The 21,915-nt window shown below is 38.5% G+C and overlaps 1 protein-coding gene across 4 annotated transcripts in view; it reads right to left on the bottom strand.

Moving 5' to 3' along the window:
* The window catches only part of 5-ht7 (5-hydroxytryptamine receptor 7), a 253,640-nt gene that overhangs the window by 124,664 nt on the left and 107,061 nt on the right, over positions 1 to 21,915 (bottom strand). The window lies entirely within an intron of this gene.

The following is a 21,915-nucleotide window of genomic DNA, read 5'->3' as shown; positions in this document are numbered from 1 at the left end:
AGAGCTCGAGAGGAACGTTTGGGAGAGACAGTATGACACAGTATGTCGTAGTATGTCGTAGTATGTCGTAGTATGTCGTAGTATGTCGTAGTATGTCGTAGTATGTCGTATGTCGTAGACTGAGGATTGAAATGAAAGAGAATGAATGTGCGTGCCTATATAGAGAGTGCGAGAGAAACGTTTGGAAGAGACAGTATGACACAGTATGACGTAGTATGTCGTAGTATGTCGTAGTATGTTGTAGTATGTCGTAGTATGTCGTAGTATGACGCGGAGAGTATGTCCAGAGAGTATCTCGCGTACGGTATGAGTAAAATAACGTAATAAGACGAGACAGTTAGAAAGACACTAAGACGAAAGACCAGTGAAAGACATAAGCGACAAAGACGACAAAGACGCGTGCCAAGGGCATCGAGACGATTAGCTTAGTCTTACACACGGTCGATCTACCTTTAGTGAAAAGCGAAATTAATCACCAACACCGCGTCTAATACTAATAACACTGTAACTTATAATATTCTTAAATATACATCGCTACATTGCACGAGTACAACAATTATTTGGGGACTCGTACGGGGATCGATAACTTTGCACACCGGTCGGTGATCCAAAGAAACAACAGGAGCAGAAGGATTTTAAATAGCTACCAGCATTGTTGATCGCCTACGGCCACGCGGGCTCTCACGGAAACGGATTTGCTTTCAGTGCCGGCCATTTTTCGGCTTCCGGAAGTCATCGGGAACGTTTGCCGCTCGGGTCATCGCGGCGGAACGAATGCTTTTTGTTATTGCCCGAGTTTTTTACCGGTTCGATGCGAAACGAATTGAAAATCACGAAAAACTCTCGTTGTTCGGTATATTAGTTGCAATAATAATAATAAATATCTTAATAATAATAGATGTCTTTGTTACGTTGTATAAAATACAACGGAGACTCGTCGTTCGTTAATCTCTTCAATGACGAATTATTTTGTTCAAAGTAGACAAAAATTCAAACCGATACGTCAATTTTACGAACTGTTGTATCGTCGAGAAATTTAATTACGTTTATTTATCGAAAATTTCAGCCGTACTGCGATACTCAAAGTAACGTAAAAGTGTTCGTAACTGAGAAGAATATTAAGTAAGGAGATAAATTACAGTCGTTGGCTAATAATTCAGCACGAGGACACTGTATAATTCGGTTTTCGATTTTATCATACTCTCTGGGTAGTCGTTTTTGGTAGATTGTGAATTTTGTGCAATACAACAGACGCAAACAATACAGTTTGTACAGTTCAATTACACGTATTGATAACGCAATGTATTCTATTAGTTTGTATCTCGTTTCTATACTTACTATGTACATTCCATGAATTTTTAGTAATAATTGTTTCCAAAATGAATACAATTGATTACCAAAGGGATAATAACCGTGTAATAAAATCAATAATATTGCCAACAAAAATTACTCGAATATTTCTGAATTTTCGAAAATATTTCATCCTTACGCATTTCGCGTAGAATTTACGGTCGAAATTTGTCCGAGCGAAGGTATTTAAAAGGAACTATTTTTAACAACCCGGAGTGTTCCAGTCGGGCCAATAATTGCCGTCATTTCCCGCACGGTGAGAGGAAAGAATCGGTCATTCATACGGATTACTGGACCGGAACCCGACGCTGGGAAACTTCTGTTTGCCGGACAATTGCTCTACCGATTAAGCTATCCAATCTACGGATTCTTTCTCTTTAATCCTAATATCTTAATAGCTATCGTTTAATACACTTGAAACCGTTAGTAAGAAATCCAAGTTCCCGTACCATTACTTTCCTGAAAACCGAATTCTCGTTCGATAAATTGCTCCTCCAATTATAACTCGTTTGAATTAACTTTACTCTCGTGAAGGTTTTCACGGTTCTTATACTCCACGAACCAAATAATTCTAAAAGTATCGCGTTATGGCTGTTTTACAGTACGACCGTTAATTAAATCGACCGTTGAAGTTAAACAATAGATAAAATAATTTCTATCGAGCGATCGAATTTACAAGGAAACTGTCCTCGGCCGTAAGCTGATTAAACGAAATTTGTCAAAATGTATTCTACAGAATTTTGTATATTTCAACGAACAAGTTTCCTTTCAGAGATTTAAAGATATGGTTAAATTCCAATAAAAAAGTAGCACGATTAGTGACCACGAAAGTAACAAGATTGATTGTATGCACCGATATAGATAGCGAAAATGATGCAACGTGCACACAATAATATATTATTTCTCGTTTGGAAATTAATTTTAAAAATAATTCCGTACACTATTTTGTGCATCGAAGAAGACTAGAATAAGTTTCTCGAAAAGACGTTAAAAATATACATGCGTTACGACTGTACACATGTTGAAACAATTGTAATCAATTTCATGCGTGTAACCGATATGCTCGACTATCTACAAAATAACAATAATTTAATCATTTGCATATATAATCGATACAACACGGACCGAATGCATAATGTATAAAGTGTAAGCAAGATTATTTTCAAGTATAAATCTAAACGGTGCTTTCCGTGGAAAATATTACACACGTGTGAAAAATGAAATTCACACCGGTTCGTATCTTCGCGTTCGTTCGTCTAACGTTCTCGCATACTTCTACAAATAAAGATACTTCTACAAATAAAAATCCCGAAACGAAGATCGTGGCGATCGACGAGGAATGAAAAACATTTCGGGCAAACATTTTGATATTGCTTACTGCGTTCCAATATTTGCCGGTAATAAACGTTTTCCAATATTAATAACACAATGCTGTATTAATCATAGCAGTCACTAGCAGCGAGGGACATTCATTGATAATGGTATTGGTATTCTTTTTTCACACGGTTCACGTACACGCGCGCATAATGAGTTTCAGGGCAACGTAAATTTCAGCCAGCCGCAACGGCGCTCATTTCCCCTCGCCGGAAGTCGCTTCCATTTCTCGCCGGCCTGGCGAAAATCGTAAAACAAGCATTCCCTGGCTTTTATACGTTCGTTGCGTTCATGACAACCTCGATTTCCATTCCATGTTGCCGTTTGGATAAATTTGAAAAAAAAAAAAAAAAAAACAAAACAAAAAAAAAACGCGGTCCTGTCAAACATTCATCGACGTTTGTACGAGGTTTCGATTGTGGATTACGGTGGAAAATTCAACTGGTTTTTTTCTTTGGTAATGTTTCGAGAAACGACGAATCTCTCGATAATGTTTAAAAATGATCGAACGAAGAAGAAAATTTGTTGTACGAGCTGATAGGTTGTACGAGCTTCGTTTGATAAGAAATGGAGGTATTAGGTTCATCGTTTTACTTTTTTGAAGATTGTACTACTGTTTGATGAACACGTGCGAAGTTTCGTGTAAATATGTCGACTCGTTTGTATATTTACAGTTGTTCAAAGTTCAAGTGTGGTGGTAGTTTCTTTACAATGGAAATAACGACAAAATTTAATGAACGACCTAGTATATTTGTATATCGAAAATCAGGAAACAATAGCGTAGAACAATGGGTGGTTTCAGATATTTTTCGCGATAAATACGATTATTAGATCGATTAATGCATAAGCAAACCAATTGAAATGTCGATGAAAGGAATATGGTGAAATAATACACGATCGCATCTTCCAGGTCAATTAAATATCTTTACTGAAACAAATCAGGAATAAATTATTACTCAATTTTTGGTAAAACGTTTCGATCATTAATTCAGTTTTAATAATTGTCATTTCTGCAGAAATAGTATTAAAAAATTGCCACGAAGAGAACTGAAATCAGTTTACATTGAATTTATTTGGAAAAGTATAAAAGTTGTTTTATTTTCGATAGGGTAAATGTATAAAGTAACGATACGAATGAAAAAAAAAGAAGGGATGAAAATTATGCTATTAAAGTTTAGTTCGGTACAGAGTTCTCGTGAAACACGTTATCTACGCTCAAGGGTTTAATTACACGGGTTATACCGGGTTACGATATTACAACTTTTAGGTCTGTTTGTTACAACTTTTCCATTAGACGTTGATTCGTTGACTATTCTTTTCCAATTCATTGAGAAGCGTGTTAATTTAACAAAAATGTTCTTTCTCGACGAGCACCGGATACGGTGGTAGTTTTGCGATTCTGATTCGTCGCAGATTGATTACGATCGACGACGAAGGGCTGAGGACAGACGCAGGACGAAGGGTTAGAAATTCACGGACAGAGTGGTAACTGCTTTTCATTTACGCGTTTTCATTTAGCTCCCGACTGAAACGTCGTCTTCGGAGATTCGATTAATTAACGTGTAACGTGTGTATCAAAGTCGGTAATTTAGTTATGCAACTATTTAGTCCAGGATCGATATAGTAAGAGTTTCTCGTAACGCGGGACGGGGAAAATTCCGAGAGACGGAGGGAAAACGGTGAATATGGCTCATCAGGAATTCGCTGGAAAGTTTGTGTAGCATAGCTTCGAAGCTCGTATTATTTTACTTCTGGTGGAAGCGGACTTTTTTTTTTAAAATAGCGCAATAGGTGTTCCGGCAAATTGCAGACGAGATTGTCTACGTAATTACTTCGCTTTTTTCAGTGAATATCCTGCAACTCGCGCGTGTCGTTTCGCGGGAAATTTCGTAGAAAGGAGAACACCGTGTGTGGTTACACGTTGTTTCATTTTTTTTTGCGTGAATTTACGTTTGCTATTCAGCCTGAGAAACTCGTCTCGGTGAAACGGAAGCTTTCTCGAAATACTTCGAAAAGGTGAAATCGTACAAAAACGTGAAATCGTGAAAACGTTAACGTTGAACATTACAAACAAAATCATCAGGGAAGCATCTATCGCATTAGTGTCATAATGCTATCATTGATTGTGTATCCACTGCTGCAAAAATGCAACGCGTTACGATTATTCGACGAAGATAAATCGACGTAGAATTCTCAATACTGATCGATACCAACGTTGGATGAACCGAGTAATCGTCGACATTGTACACATTACGAAAACTGTAACAATCCAACGAGTACGTATTTTTCAAGCTCGTGTTACACCCTGCTTCGATCTCGACGTTCTGTCGTGTATTTTGCATTCTCGAGGACGAACCCAAGAAATTTTCTCACTGGAATCGAAACTACGAGGCAAAGTTTCATTCAGCGATGCATCGCGTCACGATGTACCGTGTGACGCGATTATAAGTCGAATTGGGAGATTACGTCGCGATGAAAATCACGACCGGAGGCACGTCTAACGGTCACCAGGTTCTCGTGATCGCAACCGGAAGCTCAATTTAGGGTTTCGCTCGGAGTCGGATCCTGTGACGGTCTTGGTCCTCCCTACATCAATTTCCATAATACGCTCAAAGCGTACCCGGCAGCCCGCATCTGGTACACCCGCATCGAAATTTCCCACGTGAATTACCGCGTCTTACGATCAATTATATTTTTGCGTTCAACCACGGTGCACCAGCAACGCCGTGGAACACTAACGGAACATTAATTTTAGGTGGAGTCGGGTTTTTACTCCGTCCGGGCTGCACGGAGCACCGACATTAAGCAGAATGATATCGCGGCGAACGGAGCTTCGAGATCGTAATTTTAACGTTTTGTTCCCACCGTACGATAAATAACTGGAAGGTGACCGCCACGGTGAACAGTAACGACACACGCACACTTTTTGCGGCCATTTTCCAGCTCCGATCGGACGATCCCAGTCGCGGTAAATTCGCCGAGGGAAACCGATGCTAATCGAGCCGAATCAATTTCTGCTCGCGGGGATTCGACAACGCGGATTTCAACGTTCGATTTCGTCCTTTGAAAATGGGAATTTAATACACACACGCATACACGTACGGAAAGAGAGAGATGAGAAACTGAAGATGAGAGAGAGAGAGAGAGAGGGAGAGAGAGAGAGAACGTTGTTCGAGGAGCTTGTAAATCCCGTTATGAACGTCATTCGGCTGGCTAAATTGCGACAGCTTCATTAGAACGAGATAAGTTTGATTAACACGCTGCGTCGCCTGAAATATGACCGTAGCTGCGCAACGCGAAAGGGTAAAAAAGATGGGAAATTACCCGGGGGACGAGCTTTTTCCGACGAGAACATCAGCGTTTTCACCGTTTTTTTCTTTTGTCGCCTCTCTCCGCGCTTGTTAAATGGAAAGAGCCGACGCGACGCCGACGAAACTTTCGAACGACGAAGATGGACTCGTAGCAGCTCGTTTCTCGCGATCCGGGCCCAAAAACATCGCGTTCCCCGCGTTACAAATGGATTTTGCACGCTTGTTTGTCCGAAGGTATACGGACCGCGGCTTCGCCATAATGAGGGTGGCTGCCTCGTAAAGCGGATTGCGCAAATGGTCTATTTAAAGCGAGAACAAACGATCGAGGGAATAGGGCTCTACAGTATCTAGGAAAGAAAACGTTGTATGTTACAATACCGCTACCATTGCTATTGATAGTATATTTAATTTCGGTGAATTGTGTAACAATACCGCTACCATTTTTATTGACAGTATATTTAATTTTTGTGAATTATGTAACAATATCGTTACTATTGGTAGCAATGGTATATTTAATTTCAGTAAATTATGTAACAATACCGCTACTATTGGTATCGATAGTATATTTAATTTCGGTGAATTATATAAGAATACCCCTACCATTAGTATTGATAGTATATCTAATTTTTGTGAATTATGTAACAATATCGTTACTATTGATATCAATGGTATATTTAATTTCAGCAAATTATGTAACAATACCGCTACTATTAGTATTGGTAGTATATTTAATTTCAGTAAATTATGTAACAATATCGCAACTATTACTATTAATGTTATCACCAATATTTAATTTCGGTATTTTCAATTCTTAGATCAACGATATTACGATAAGCATTAAATTTCAATAAACGCTCGAATTTAATCGTTTCTAAACACCTAGTTACCGATCATAATAACAATAGTTTAATCAAACTGTACATGTACACAGACAAATATAGGAACGATAATACGTAAATAAAAATGCGTAAAAAGGTGTTAACGTTGTTTCGAAACATATCGGCGAAAATGTATTCGTATCGTGTAACTAAAATCGAAAATACGCTGGAAATGTGGAAATACTTTTATGGAATTGATACGTCGGGACCGGAATTATTTACGCTTTTCACGAAGAATTGTGATTACATTTACACATCTGGGAATCGATTTGCCGAACTAACGATTCACCCGTAGACCAATTCATCGGTATTCGGATTCATCGAAACACTGCTTTAGCGATATCGACGCGAAGCTGTATCAACGTACAACTGTTGCGATACACGGATACCACCGATGTACCGATTCGTCGACATACTGTTTCACCGATATAAAGATTTACGGGCATACTATTTTATCTAAATGTCAATTTACCAATATACCCCCGCGCATACGCGTTCGACGATCTATTGGTTTAAAGAGATTGCACCGATAATATTACCGGAATATTTACCGTTTTACCAATGTAACGATTCATCGATACATCGATTAATCGAGACACCATTTTACCCATATTTTTGTTCACCCATACATCGATTCAACTACTACGCAAATATGCTGAATTATCGATATTGCCACTCATCGATACACGGATACACCGATATTCGAATCCACCGATGCACCAATACACGGAACCACGTTGTCTAATGATATTAAATTATCGTAGAACGTTCGATGCACATACAGAAGCGAAACTAACGCGTTTAATTAAAAATAACGTCACCGATGGAAATTCCGAGGAACAGTGATTAGCGCGTTCTAGTTTCGAAGACGATTCGTTACTTTCTTCTATTTCAAGATTACATTCTTCGTTCTCGCGTTACAAAAGATAACGCAAACGTAAGAAAAATCACACCGGAACGATATATCCGTATTGTTTCGCAAGATTGTCGCGTACAGTTTCACGTAACAAAGACGAAAAATCAGTATTCGTGGGAACGTTTGAAAACGTCATCCACCTGGGCTGGTGTTTCACTTCTCTCCGAATGGTAACGAAAAATGTATACATTTCCTTGGAATAAACATGAAATAGAAGCGAATTAGAATTTCTAATTGTTTCTCGTTCCCTTAACGAAGTTCACATTTAGACGAGCATTCGCAAATTCATCTGCGAGTCAAATTAATTTCCTTCGAGCGTGGCGCGTGGATGTACCAAGAACCGGAAGCTCTCGCGGTAGCAACGCAGGGACCTTTGGTGACACGAATTTTTCTTCGTCTGGTTGGCAAAGGTCAACGTTTCGCGCCGAAATTCACGAACGTCCGCTTTACTGTTCGCCCGAGGGCGCAGTCATTCGATATCGTCCATAAATCACCATCGGAAATCGAAGCCAAATCTGACGCTAACAAGCATCGCTGGCCTAACGTTCTCATCGTTATCACGGTCATCAATTATCAACTTTACGATCGGGAGTTAACGAACACACACGCCAGACTCCTATAGACACGTCAGGAACAATGTACCACGATTGAAAGACATTGCGAAAGGGATACTTCGAGAGAGAAGCAAGGAAGAAGGGAGTGCACGTTGTTTCAATCTACAGTCTGTTCATTAAGAGCGTGGACGCGATACACACGGAACTTGATACTTAACGAAAAGGAGATTGCGTTAGTATAAACACTCGCAGTTTCTTTTGATACACGTTTGCTTGGTTCTTTCGGTTTCAATCGTGTCATTAGGAAATACAGCCCTTTTCGATACGAGTGTCGTGAACAATTTTGGGAAAAGATCGACGATATGTAAAAATAACTAAGGCGACCATTTGGGAGATATCTTATTCCGTTGTTAACTCCCAAGTTTGTACTTTTAAACGAAAGAAAAAATATCAAGATTGCCTAATCCGTTTGAGTTTTATTTAAAAAGTAAATCGACCGGTGACGATTGGGACACCCTATGATTTATGAATCGACGCTGAACACCTACAGCGTTTTCCCAGGCTAACGACTTCATTTGTTCTTTCCTTGGCGATAAAGGTAACACCCTTGGGAAAGGACAGAGTGAAGTCTAGGTCAATGATAGCCCAATTTGCAATTTGGAAATCACGACTTCATCCTGTTTCAGACTATTTGAAAATGTTTATTCCTCGAAAGTGTTCGGTCGTGTTTTCTGTACGACGAACAGCGATAGCCAAGAACTATCGATCCTCGATCGATGTGTCTCAGAATCGTTATTTTCCATTTCGTAGCACCGCGTTTGAATCGCTCTGTATATTTTTCACGGCACGGCTCAACTTAACCGTCCTCTATCGGTGCAAATATTTCCTTTGGCGTTTTAAAATCCACAGATTCCAACGACTGTCGCGCGATCCCCGAACGCTGTTCATTTTATTTACCGAGAGATTCGTCCCATCCTTTTTTTTTTTGTTCTCTCGTCCGGGGGGCATCGAAAAATAAGCGACGCGAAAAATTTGTAACCCACGAAAAATTCCAACCGCGTTCCGCCACCACCGCCGCGAGAAACACAGATTCCGGGCAATCGCGGACTGTCCAGTCTGTTGCAACAAATTATCCTTTCCGGTTCACGAACCGTCAACGAGAATACAATAAACGCGACAGAGATTATTGCGTGCTGATGCTCCTCTCTCGCTCCAGTGTTCGCGGGAATATTCCAAAAGCTGTCACGTCCGTTCATTCCCGTTGAAATTTCCCATTTTCCTGGAAAAACGTATCGCTGACCGGGTCACGCAGTTTGATACACCAGCGCGGTTTAAACGCATCGTTTCGCGCTCTTTCGTACCAACAACGAAATTGTAAAACATTCCCTCGCGCGATTGTTGAATCGAGGCTGGCAGAGATCGCGAAAAGGATCGGGCTGTAGTTACAAAGTCATCTACGCGCGTTCTCGTGTAAGTCGATATCACGTAAGACAGTTTCTATTGACTCCGTTTCGTTGAACGATAGTCAGAGGTTAAGGTTGGTAGAGTCAAGAAGCGTTCTCGTGGCGTTGAAAGGTATAGGTTCATTACTGTATAGGTAGTCTATACTACCTATACTAAACGTTGTCGTATAGTTTCGAAGCCAAGTATGGGATCTTCCGAGCAAGTCTATGCTTTTTAGAGCTCTTTTATGTTATCGACTTTTCGTCTCACGATAGTTGCGTCGAGGCTGATAGAGGCGGTGAAAAACATTGTTCTATATTCATAGAGCCAGATGTCTATGCTATCGTGTAGGTTCAAGTCTTTTACCGTCTGACAACCGTCTGACAACCTTTATGGGTCTTTTACATTACCGACTTTTCATCTCAGAATCATAGGGTTAAGAGGTACGATTCTATATAGGTACTTATCCACTAGAACTTCAATCACGAACTATCTATGCCCCATTGATATTTTCAGGAGTAACTCGAAAGTGGGATGAAACAGAGCGAGTAAATACATTGAATTCGTAATTTAGGCTCTAGTGGTGGAATTTCTATACATGTATACAGGCATGGGTCTATACCTTTTACCTTCACGAGTGTGCAACTCGAAAGTCGGTAATATAAAACGGTCCCACGATGATAGAACAATGCTCTTTACCAACTTCATCTGCTTCTAGCAGCGGTACACCTTATCGGAGTGTGTATACCTAACCGACCACTCAGCGACTATAGGATAATGCCTTGTACCGCCTATAACAAACTGTCGGTAGTACGAAAGAGCCATAAGAGCCTTCAGGAAAATAAGCGCCAGGTTCGCAGGTGTCGAGCAAATTAGGGGAACACCTTGATACCAAATTATTAACCATCACGATAGAATTCTGTCTCCATGTGAAGATCTTCCACGGACTCTTGGAAGGAGAACTCTAACTCCGATGAAAGATAAATTCGAAACAGGAACTAACTTTAGGAACATACATCGGAACTGCGTCCAGTTTCGTTCGAATCGTTTCGAACTATCAACACCTGGCGCGTTCATTTGTCATTAATATTGCAGGATACTAGCGAACGGTGTCTGTGTGTAAAAGAGAGAAATCACGAGGGCGAACGAAGGTACGAGCGACCCTTTGCGGGTGATCGCAACAACCCGAGGTGCGACGATAAGTTTAGATGGTGGATCAGCCGGGTATTCCGTAACGCTGACATAGTGCAGGTCCACAGTCTGGCGACCACCTGAGAGAGCTAGACCTACGTTCTCTCCATTTCTCAAGACGCGTGACATAAGTCACGTAGGCCCCAAATTCTGAGGTATAAAATGTGTCGTCGCCTTGAACGAGGGTTATTGTAATAGCGTGTTCTTGGACAAAGGTTGTTGAGTCCAGTGTGTATTAGGGTGTGGTCGATTGCGGAGTATCTGGAGAAGTGCTGTCTACTCTAGATACGGTATAGTTGATTATGATTATAGAGTATCTAGAGAAGTGCTGTCTACTCTAGATACTGTAGAGTTGATTACGATTGCAGAGTATCTAGAGAAGTGCTGTCTACTCTAGGTACTGTATAATTGATTACAATTGCAGAGTATCTAGAGAAGTGTTATCTACTTTAGATACGGTACAGTTGATTACAATTGTGAAGTATATAGAGAAGTGTTGTCTACTCTAGATACTGTATAGTTGATTACAATTGCAGAGTAACTAGAGAAGTGCTGTCTACTCTAGATACTATAGAATTAATTACAATTACAGAATATCTAGAGAAGTGTTATCTACTTTAGATACTGTATAATTGATTACGATTGCAGAGTATCTAGAGAAGTGTTGTCTACTCTAGATATGGTACAGTTAATTACGATTGCGGAGTATCTAGAGAAGTGTTGTCTACTCTAGAAGCTGTATAGTTGATTACGATTGTAGAGTATCTAAAGAAGTGCTGTCTACTCTAGATACTATAGAATTAATTACAATTACAGAATATCTAGAGAAGTATTATCTACTTTAGATACGGTACAGTTGATTACAATTGCAGAGTATCTAGAGAAGTGTTATCTATTTTAGATACGGTACAGTTGATTACAATTGCGAAGTATCTAGAGAAGTGCTGCCTAATCTAGGTACAGTATAGTTGATTACGATTGCAGAGTATCTAGAGAAGTGTTATCTATTTTAGATACGGTACAGTTGATTACAATTACGAAGTATCTAGAGAAGTGCTGCCTAATCTAGGTACAGTATAGTTGATTACGATTGCAGAGTATCTAGAGAAGTGCTGTCTACTCTAGATACTGTATAGTTGATTACAATTTCAAAGCACCTCGAGAAGTTTCGTCTACTCGGGCTAAGAACTCCTACAATATAATTTACAAGGAGACCACGTGACGCATTATGCACCAATTGTAACAAGACTTCGTAGGGCATAAATGTCCGATTCTCAACTTATTTACAAAGTCTCGTTAAGATCAGTGCACGACACATCGCATACCGTTCTGGTTGACTCTGTTTCTCGAATCAATAGTTATTGATCTTCGAAAAAGATCTTCGATACGATCAAAGGTACCAATTGGTCCATCGTGTGCAAATTTCCTAAATTCCAAACGAGAAAACTCGAGCATGGTCACTTAACACCGTATGCTGGACACTGTGCGAGCCACTCGGTTCGCTGATAGCAGGAAAACGTTGTTCAAGTTCGTCGAGGAAGATATTTCCCCGCGGATGATATACGAAGATGGATGCCCGGGGATGGAAGTTATAACGAGAAAGAACACCGTCTGATATACGACGGAAGTTCCGCGACACGAATGGGTTAGCGTCGCTGCTCTCTTTTTGGAATTCTAGAGAATAGTTTCACTCGCTTCTTTGTGAACGCTCTTTGATCAGGATAATGAAAAGGTTTTACGTGGATTCTGTCGGTATCAATGGCTCAATGAAAAATGAACGATACACTTGGGTGTCTACACGCGACAAATCTCCTCGTCACGTGTACGTATTGTTCGAGTGTCTCTATTGTAATGTGTCTGTATTGTACGATGATTCTCCGTATCTAGATTACGCAGACGTAGCAACATTTGGTGACGTTTTAACCGTACGAGGAATACCGTTAAAGTTAACTAGGAATATTATCAAAGTTTCTGCGATTCTATTTCAAAACGATAAAATATCAACGGTCACGGAACGCCTCGTTTAAAGAGACACGTTCCTAATACAAAGTGGCGGAGTTGTTGAATACGTTTCCCAACTTACAAAGATTTCGCTCGAATCTCTTCTCGCGTTATATCTATACGTTACGCGAAACTTGGAACATCTTCGACGAAAATACGCACGGAAGTTACTTCCGTGGAAATTCGTAATTGTAATTTTAACAAAAGCACCGAATGGAGGGATAGAAGCTGTTCGGGAAGAAAAATTTCAAGCAGCTTTGCGAGATCGGCCTTAAGATAAGATTCGTTCGTAGATTGTATTCCGCAAACTTTTGTCTTCGAAGCCTTTGATTGTTACATTTCCAAATTCAATTTCACGAATGTACCGGGAGAAACAAATTCAACTTTCGAATTCGTTCGAATCGAGGGAAACGTTCTTGCAGAGAATGAAAAACATTCTAAGAGTCTGTTCGATGGAAAAATAAAATTCTTTAAAATATAAGAAACTTCGAAACGTTGTATAAAATCTATCATGCGTGTATCGTATACTTTTTTTTTCTTCTCCGTGAACTATACATGAAAATAAATATTTAAAACGCAAGTACGATGTTCAGATACGGACATGGTGTCCCAATTATTACCGGTCGATTTGAATTTCGCGCTATTTTTAGAACGTCTAACCGATTGATCTGAAACTTGACAAATGTCATCTAGACGGATGGGAAATTAATCATGGAGAAGTACACGGTGAAACAACGCGTAAAAAGTATTCAGGCGTATTACGAAAAATCGCGATCTTTAATGCTAACGATTTGGGAAAAAAAGTAAATCGACCGGTGATAAGTGGGACATTCTCTATATTATAATAAATCACGGTGCAATGAAATTATAAATAAAACTTTGTAAGTTGCACAGTATGGAACGTGATTGAAAAATTTGGGAAAAAATTTTATTGGAAAATAATCGGTGATTCGATCTAAACGGTAAGTATACTATAACGATAAGATTGGCGATCGGATCGAAATTTTTAAATTGACTATTACGAATGAAATAGATCGGTAAAGTTACTTTCAGATTTCTGGAACTTTTCACACGTAGCTATCGATTGTAATCTAGATGTACTCGAAAGCAAAGAAGCTGGAACATTTCCCAGGTCAGTGTTATCAGGAGTAAAAGAGATTTTTACGATATCAGAAGATGGATACGCTGGAGCAAAAGTAATAACGATGCGAGACGACGCGACGGAGAAATAGCAACCAGAAAAGAGATGTAACACGAGTATTACATTATACTTTGATGTCGTACATTGCACGTACCAACTGGAATTTTATTAACGTTAAATGAATGACGTTCCAATTATATCAAAGTATACAAATATTACGCAGAGTCGAATTAACAAAGATTATTATTAATCTCAAGGCAAACTATATTTTCGGTAATTTATACGTATGCATGAACTTTAAAAATCTTAAGATAAAATGTGAGCCAAAATATTGGCTCTGTTTCTGCATAGACTAATATCTCTTTTGTTTTTACAGCAAAACTCGCAGGTTTGCCCAATACTCTGCAACGGAATCGAAAATCTTATATTTCATGAAAATGTTTTTTATTTATCGTCATTTCATTATTTACAGTGTTTTTATGTAATTAAAAAACTGATCGAAGTATCAGATACTCCGTGGTGTTCAATTTGTTTCGGAATTTCAAATGGAATTGGATGGTCAAATTTTTTCGGCTGACAAACAGGGGATTTGAAACAATTAACACGAAAAATTACAAATTTTCCTGGAACGATCAAACGGAAGATTATTGTGGATAGCCTGCACCGAATTTCCACGTTATCGATTCTTAAATTAACGACTGATTGAGAAACGTGTTACGTTACTGAGGTAAGTAGAATTACACGCAATTGGTCAGACAGCGGTCTCGTTGGTTACTTATTTCGATTAGGGAATAATTTTTGTCAGTTTTTCTTTCACGATACGAGAATGATTCACCTCTATACATTATTAATATATATATTAAAGTATTAAAGTAGAGAGTTGTGTCACAGTCACGTTATTTACCGTTATCCAGCTACTGTCGAAGTATCAATTATTTACAACTTAATGAACTATACCACGTACATTAAACATATTATATAAAACATCAGAGACAACGTGACGATGAAACAAAAGTATAATAATATAAAGTATATTAAAAAATAGAGAAGAAGAAAACTAAATATACAATTCTATGTAGTAGGTTGTTCGTTAAATTTTGTCGTTCGATAAAACTTATCGAACAGTGCAGTACTGGGTTGCTCAATCAGTTTTATCGAACGACAAATAAGAATATAATAATATATATATATATAAATTATACTTGAATTTTTCAAACGTTAATTTACTATTTTGGTAACAAATTGGTAACACCCGATAATTCGTGAAAATAACCAATTGTTTCGAAAGTCCAAAACAGAAGACCATCTAGAAATATGTCTAGCATCGTAATTTTAGGGTAGCGTAGGTTTAGGAAGACGTAGTTTTAAAACAGCATTTGACGAACAACAAGCGAGGGTAATGAAAGAAGAAGTAGAGGTCGAAGCAGACCCAACGAAAAACGAGTAAAAACGTTTCCTTTTTTCGAAAAAAAGGGATTGTCGAGTCGATCAGGGTTGAGCCGAGAAGTGTTGAACGAAGAGTTTAACGTTATAATGGTAGAGAGTTGTGTCACAGTCACGTTATTTACTGTTATCCAGCTACTGTCGACGTATCAATTATTTACAACTTAATGAACTTTTATTTAACACGTACGTTAAACATATTAAATAAAACATCAGAGACAACGTGACGATAAAACAAAATACATCACAAACGATAGAAACCGAGAGATAACACGACAATACCATCTCGTTCCTCTGTACCAAAGTCCCCAGCAGATTGTCATCCATCGACTGCATTAATCCACATTTCGATAGACCGGTGGTGTTTGCTCGAGACGGGCCGAGATTTCGATGACGAACGCCCGGCTCCAACAATAACGCAAACAAGCTACCCGTATCTTTGGAAATATCGTCAGAGCCTCGGGTGTCTGCCGAGCTGTACGTCTTCCGAGAGATATGGTAACGTGTCTCTGATAAACAAGCTGTAATTACAACGAAACCGTTTCCGCGGGGTTTTCCCCCTTTGCCGCTCTGGTGGTCGCCGTTGACCCGACAACACGCCACTGTCAATAAAAGCGAACGAGCCAGCCGGGAATGAACCAATTAGCGGGAGAAGCAACGGTTAAAACCCGCCGCCCGGTGTAAGAAGCAACAATTGGGTCGGGGTCGTGCAATTTGCCTCCGTCGGTCGCCGAGATGTTCGCTTCGGTTTCCTACGCCACCGACCGGACGATAACGCCGCTTCGTAATTATCGCAGCGTCAATTAGCCGAGCGAATTGACAACGACGCGCGCGTTTCCGGTACCGGTAGCCCGCGTAATTCGCGGATCGCGCGATATTCGCCGGAAGCACGTCCCTGCGAATCTCCTCGACAGGCTGCCAACATGGCCGCATCGACGTTTCGTGCAGGTTGAAATATACACTGTGTATCTATGTCTCTCTTCGTGGATGTTTAAGCGTCGAGATCTATATTTAAGTTTTGTATATGAATACTAGGTTGTACAATGAATTTTGACGTTCGATGAAGCTTAGAGAATGGTGGAGTACTGGGTTGTTCAATCAGTTTTGTCGAACGAGAAATAAGAATATAATAATATAAAGTGTGTTAAGTAAGAGAGAAGAAGAAAATTATATATTCAATTCTATATAGTAGGTTGTTCGTTAAGTTTATCGAACAGTGTAGTATTGAGTTGTTCAATAAGTTTTATCGAACGACAAAGAAGAATATAATAATATAAAGTATGTTAGGAAAGAGAGAAGAAGAAAACTACATTTTCAATTATATATAGTAGGTTGTTCATTAAGTTTTATCGTTCGATGAAACTTATAGAATAGTGTAGTACTGGGTTGCTCAATCAGTTTTATCGAACGACAAATGAGAATATAATAATATAAAGTATATTAAAAAATAGAGAAGAAGAAAACTAAATATATAATTCTATGGAGTGAGTTGTTCATTAAGTTTTGTCGTTCGATGAAACTTATAGAATAGTGTAGTACTGAGTTGCTCAATCAGTTTTATCGAACGACAAATAAGAATATAATAATATAAAGTATGTTAAGAAAGAGAGAAGAAGAAAACTAAATATACAATTCCATGTAGTAGGTTTTTTCGTTAAATTTTGTCGTTCGATGAAACTTATCGAACAGTGTAGTACTAGGTTGGTCAATCAGTTTTATCGAACGACAAATAAGAATATAATAACATAAAATACGTTAAGAAAACGAAAGAAAATATGTAAAGAAAAATATCGTTCGATAAAACTTGTCGAACAATCTGTTATATACAATAGAATTATATATTAATTTTCTTCTTCTCTTTTTCGTAACCTATTTGACGTCATTATATTCTTATTGCATCGTACTCGATACTTTATTTCGTATTGTATGCAATTTCGAGAATGCAGTACAAACGTATCGTTATTGTTCATTCGGAGAGTGATTTCTAAAGAGTCAACTTGTACTTCATGGTTATTTATATAATATTAATGACCGATTGTTACTATAAATAATATCGCTAGAAAATTTAGCGTTCCGTTGTAAATAATTCTCCGCAACGATGTGTAATGTATTAAACGATAAATATCGGTTTTCGTCGTCCGAATGTAAAATGAAAGTAATAGAGATTATAGAGTATTCGATGGTTGGAGAATTACGCAGATTAGTGTACAAAGATGAATTCTACAATAAAATTTTAGACATAAGGTTTTAAAGTAAGTATAATGACGAAGGTGAAAGGAAGGAAGGGGAATATTTATTCACGATCAAAACTTACAAGAATTATTTCAAAGTAGTTTTATCAGGGTAAGACTATGCTTAGAGAATTCTAGTTCAGATTAGTGTACAAGGTTGAATTTCACAATAAAAAATTTTCAAGATATGATTTTGAACCAGGTATAATGATTTACATGAAAGAAAAGAATAAATACCATATATCAGCTTTCCTTTCACGTGAATCGTCGTATCTAGAGAACAATTTTTCACGTAATACAAGAGTTTGTATCGTAAAGTTTGAGTTCGTATACTGGACTGTACTGGAATTCTGGAGTGTAATCCCGTCACTGGCAAGTCCACGTTTTCATCGCGCGAAAGAAAGGTAGGGGAATAATATTTGTTTAGGATCCCCTTACTTTCTTTCGCAACGAGTGAATAATATTTACTTAAGGTTCCCCTTCCTTTTCCCTCGAGTGAAACATAATACCTAGTTTCAAACTTTTTTGCGATTCATAGTTTTGCATTTTGAGAATTTCAATTCGTACATCCGACGAGGAGTTGTGTACCGTTGGTTCGAGATTACGTTCAGACAAAGACAGTTACGGTTCTTCTAACGAATGCAATTATCGACATACGTCTGCGCTGCGATTGGGTAGACTTCATGGTTGGTGGAAAGATCTTGCGTAGCGGTTGGGAGAAGATTTAAGTTTGGAAATGTCTACCAAATGTTTAGCACTGACTTGGAGCGAATCTATTGTTTGGAACTTCCTGGGTGGTCGTCTTGAGGTTCGGAGCGTTTGGTAGACTCAACATCTGGCAATTGTCTTCCAGAGGTCTACAAACCTCGCCACACGATGCACGTCAATAATGTTCGAGACCTTTGGATATAGGCTCGCTTAATAACCGAACTTCGCTCTTTGCACTGTAACATGTACATTCACTGCCATCACTGCGTATCGTATTTTATTTAAACCTTCAATTTATATTGTATACACCTCTGGTGCAATAAAAACGTATTACTATTATTATTATAAAACAAAAGATTCGATCGTATAATCTTCTCAAAGTACTTCAAATTTCTACCTTAACTGTACGCAGAATTTACCAGTGAGAGAAATGGAGAACGTATATTCATTTTCAAAAACAAAACGTTTTCTCATTTCACGATGTTACATATTCATGGATCGATTAAAATTTTCTCCGCACACGCGGGTACCTTTTCGTCTTAAAAATTAATACAACGTTCAATTATGCCAGAACCTAAGCAATCTAGCAAAGACAGTTTCACGAGGAATAACCGATATACGGCACGTATCGAGACTGCTCGATAAGTTTCCACGGCACATGAAATACGAGAGGTTTTCGTGGTACATTACGGAGAAAAATTTTCTTTATAATGGCACGGTATAGAGAAAAATTTGCCATATAAAGCGACGTTATAAAACGTATTTTTCTTTGCATTACGACACGACAACGTCATATTTCACGCGGGGAAAATACATACTCGATACGACGCCTTGGGTGGCCACGTTCCGTGCAACTTGATATATTTTTTCTCCCTCGCTGTTCCACTGTTCTCGATACCGAAAATGTACGTTCTGTTATTAATAATATATATATATAAAAAAAGGACACACTCGATGCAACGTCTTAGATCGTAATGTACGTCGCAAGCACGATGTGCTTTTTGTTCGTTACTGTTCCACTGTTCTCGATACCGAAAATGTACGTTCTGTTATTAATAATATATAAAAAAAAAAAAGGACACACTCGATGCAACGTCTTAGATCGTAATGTACGTCGCAAGCACGATGTGCTTTTTGTTCGTTACTGTTCCACTGTTCTCGATACCGAAAATGTACGTTCTGTTATTAATAATATATATAAAAAAAAAGGACACACTCGATGCAACGTCTTAGATCGTAATGTACGTCGCAGCACGATGTGCTTTTTGTTCGTTACTGTTCCACTGTTCTCGATACTGCGAACGCACGTACCGTTATTAGTGAATTATCTACCATGAATTTGCATTTCCGAAATACCAACGGGGCTTCGTGTTCTGCATTTCCATCTCATCGACAGCGATTCTATATTCTCGTCTACCCGGAATTATTTGTAAGGTATTTATCGTTTAATACATTACGCATCGTTGCGGAGAATTATTTGCAACGGGACGCTAAATTAATATCGAGTTTTCTAGCGATATTATTTATAGCAACAATCGGTCTTTAATATTGCATAAATAATCACGAAGTACCGGTCGACTCTTTAGAAACCACTATCCGAATTGATAACGAAACGTTTGTATCGCGTTCTCGAAATTGCATACGATACGAAATAAAGTATCGAGTACGATGCAATAAGAATATAATAACGTGAAATAAGAAGTTAAAAAAGAGAGAAGATCAAAACTAAGTATACAATTCTATATATATAACCTATATATATATAGGTTAGAACTAAGAATATATATAGAACCTATATAAATATAATAATAACTATATAAGTATAAAGCTTAAATATCAGTTTGACTCTTCGAATCTTACAAAAAGATGGATAGAACAAACAACTTATTTGTGCATTGTGGAGAAACAAATGAAGTTTTTCAAGTGGTGCAATATATTTTCTTTCAGGTGATTTTTGCAACGAATACAAACTTTTTCAAATGAATTCAATGTCGCAGTGTCACCTTGAACTGATCTCACCCACCAAAACATAGAGAGTTTGACAAGTTGGACAGCATTATCTATTACACGGTAATGTGACTGATTGTATCTGTTTGCACTGTGTGGCACGTTATCAGACTTGTCGATGCGTCTGTCCCGATGGTTGAAATTAGTTCAAGATCAAATTCTGATACATCGATCAATGCCCTTGTTTCGTCACCGTCAGCGAAACCGGCTTAAAAAATAAAATATTCACCGAACGTCCTCGAGTGATCCCACGCAAGCGGTAGTATAAGGTAAGCAAAAATTAAAATATAGGTCTCATCGAATACAGCGTGCTTGATTTTCGTTAAACAAATTATTAATGTCGGTGAATTTTTTGATAAACGTTATTAACAAATTTAGAATTTGTTCTACCACTTTAGAAATGATACAAAATTAAAAATTGTTATTTTGCCAGGAACAGGCACAGTAACTTGTCATTACAGTACACAGATAAGGTGTAACTACAATTATTCAAGACGAGAAATTTTTATATTTCGAATGATAGTTTCTATCGTCATTGTCCGGTATGTAAACTATTAAATTTATGATCGTTACATCTCGAACGATAGTTTCAAACGCCATTGTCCACTGTGCAAACTATTAAATTTGCGAACATTATTTCACTGGACGTAAATCGTATTAGTTAAATTTTATATCGTATTTGAAATAATCGAACGCTCGTTATTCGAAGCTTAACGAAAATGATATCTCACTTGTCGATACCACACCAGTTACCGCGCCATCGTCAAATGCACTCTAAGTGTGAACAGCGTGGACTCTAAGTTTACAGGAATGATCGTATACGGTATCACCATCGTGATTAATCGAAACGTTCAACTTTTCTATATAACGCAAATCGGTCTCCTTCGTTTCGAATGTAACGAGATTGCAAGTATATATATTTATGATGCAGATTGGTTTCGCTATTGGTTTACAATACTCTCGAAAGAGTCTAGGTTGTCTAGTGTCTAAGTTGCAGCATCTAGAAAATTTCATCCGTGCACCAAACAAGCGTTCTCACCGCGCGAGTTTTTAATTATCGAACGAGGCAATCGTACCGTCATAAATCTGTCCGAGACGTTACACGTTTCTCCGATACGAACACGGAGAGGAGAGTCCGATAAGCCCCTCGCGTTGGCCAGTAGCCAATAATTCGTGTAAACGCTTGCTTTCGAAAATGTTGAAGAATCGTCCGACGAAGAGCGAAATCCACAGTTTCAGCGGACATCAAGCGCATCTAACAGGCAAACGCTCGAACCGGATGAAAGATGCATGAGGCTTTTCTCACGCATCTGTTGAGATATGTTGGCAGAAATCCAAGTGGCTTTATTCGACCAGAGGTTTGATGT

The sequence above is a fragment of the Ptiloglossa arizonensis genome, chromosome 13 (assembly GCF_051014685.1).
Source record: "Ptiloglossa arizonensis isolate GNS036 chromosome 13, iyPtiAriz1_principal, whole genome shotgun sequence".
Classification (NCBI taxonomy): domain Eukaryota; kingdom Metazoa; phylum Arthropoda; class Insecta; order Hymenoptera; family Colletidae; genus Ptiloglossa; species Ptiloglossa arizonensis.
This window is presented reverse-complemented; position numbering and strand designations above follow the sequence as displayed.